This window comes from Brassica oleracea, chromosome C2, assembly GCF_000695525.1.
Source record: "Brassica oleracea var. oleracea cultivar TO1000 chromosome C2, BOL, whole genome shotgun sequence".
Classification (NCBI taxonomy): domain Eukaryota; kingdom Viridiplantae; phylum Streptophyta; class Magnoliopsida; order Brassicales; family Brassicaceae; genus Brassica; species Brassica oleracea.
This window is the reverse complement of record NC_027749.1, coordinates 36,510,598-36,512,458: the sequence shown is the minus strand read 5'-3', so window position 1 is coordinate 36,512,458 and position 1,861 is coordinate 36,510,598.

Here is a 1,861-nt window from a genome sequence, read left to right as displayed (position 1 = left end):
TAAATCGTCTACGGGCGTGTGTTACCGAGCACTTTTTCGGTGTGTGTATGAACCGAGCACCTTTTCGGTAGTGTTTTGGCCTGTTAGTGGGCGGCGAGTGTGCACCTCGCTAGGACCATTGTTTGTTGCTTGAGTACTTTAGGTACGGTGTTTGACATGCATTAGAATTAAATTATATTTATTCGGAGTGCTATGTCCGGGTCCATGGACTTCGGGGTAGCATCCCATACCTCGCTGAGCGATTCCCCTGTCGCTCACCCCTCATTCTTTCCCCCTTTTAGGTGAGACCGACGAGCAGGAGTGATTATCGGACCGGTGCTATTGGGCTTTTGGGCTTCTATCGCTTTTACCGCTTTTATCTTTATCGGGCCTTTAGGCCTTTGGACTTTTATCGTTTATGTTATTCCTATTTCAGACTTTCGGTTTATATCGTATTTTATGTTTCGGATGTTATCGATGTTGGGCTTTTAGGCCTTTTGGTACCATATTGACTTTTATATTATATGAAGATTATTATTATTTGAGTTGTATTATTATTTTTTTTCCGCTTTTATCAATTTATTATATTTCGAAAGTGGCGGGTGCCACATCCATCCACCGCAGATTATAACTCCAAGATAGTTCGGATTGACCCATAAGAGATCTTTTGCTGGACCGTCTTGAAGACGCCGGCTCTACTAAACCTCCATTAAAGACACCCGATTGTCAATCTAACACCACTGCTTCCTTCTCGCTAAGAAACTTTACTAAAAGCCTATCGGCTTAAATAAGAAAGTAAAGATTGACTCTTATTGAAAGGGATTAAGTGCTTATCTTTGAATAGATTGAGAATCCATCCCAAGCAACTGGAACAAAACATTTTTTTTGCGAAGAAGATGCAGAGGATGGATTTGACCACCCCGCAAGGCCCGAAGAATAGAAAGGCCTGGCCCGGATTAGGTAGAGCGACGGCTCGATCAGTTGGCTCAAGAGACAGGTTTTTCGGCTTGACTCTTGAGTACTTTTAGTCGATCATCGTCGACTGAAGTATATTCGTCTCAGCGGCTGCTCGGACGCCTACGGGCTTTTCGGCCCGGCAGAGGAGGCCCACCAAAATGGCGTAAATTAGGTCAAAGACGAAACATCAGGGCGACTATATAAAGGAAAGGGGAAACAACGAGAGAAGGATCCAAAATCATTGGCTAACACTTAGCGGCTAGATTAGGGTTTTTACCTTTGCTTCATCTCGCCGTTAGTTGTACTTTTCCGGTAGCTGATCGAGCCACCGGCTTCCTCTCTGTCGTATTCTCTTCATTTCTCTTGTAACCGACTGAACGTTCGCCCCGACCATAAATAAGACGTCTTTGTTAAAATCTTCTTTATTACCGTTTTCCGATTAAACAGTTGGTGCCCACCGTGGGACTACTAGCAAAGTAACGTTAGTACTATGGTTGTAAGCAACGACAGACTATGGTCGTTAGCAACGACAGTTCTTCGTCAGGCGAGGAGCGCGAAGCTCTCGAGGTGACACCGGCTCCAGAGGTGACACCTACACCTACACCAGTAACTCCACTTCCTCATCCTGCATCTATGGAAACTATCCTGGCACGCCTCGCCCTACAAGAAGCGGCGCAGAAGGCGGCAGTTGACCAAATCACGGCGATAGCAAAGATCCTTGCTCCTATCGCTGCAAACGCCGAAGCTTCAACGGCGCAGTATCGTTGACACCTTTTCGCCACAGAACGAACCACCAACGTAGCACCTACGCGGGACAACGACAACCGAAGCGCCGGTAACGACATCAACGCGCACACCGCAAGCGAACTAGCTGCGTTGAAACAGTCGGTCCTCGACATCAACTCGAAGATCCACCAGGTGACGA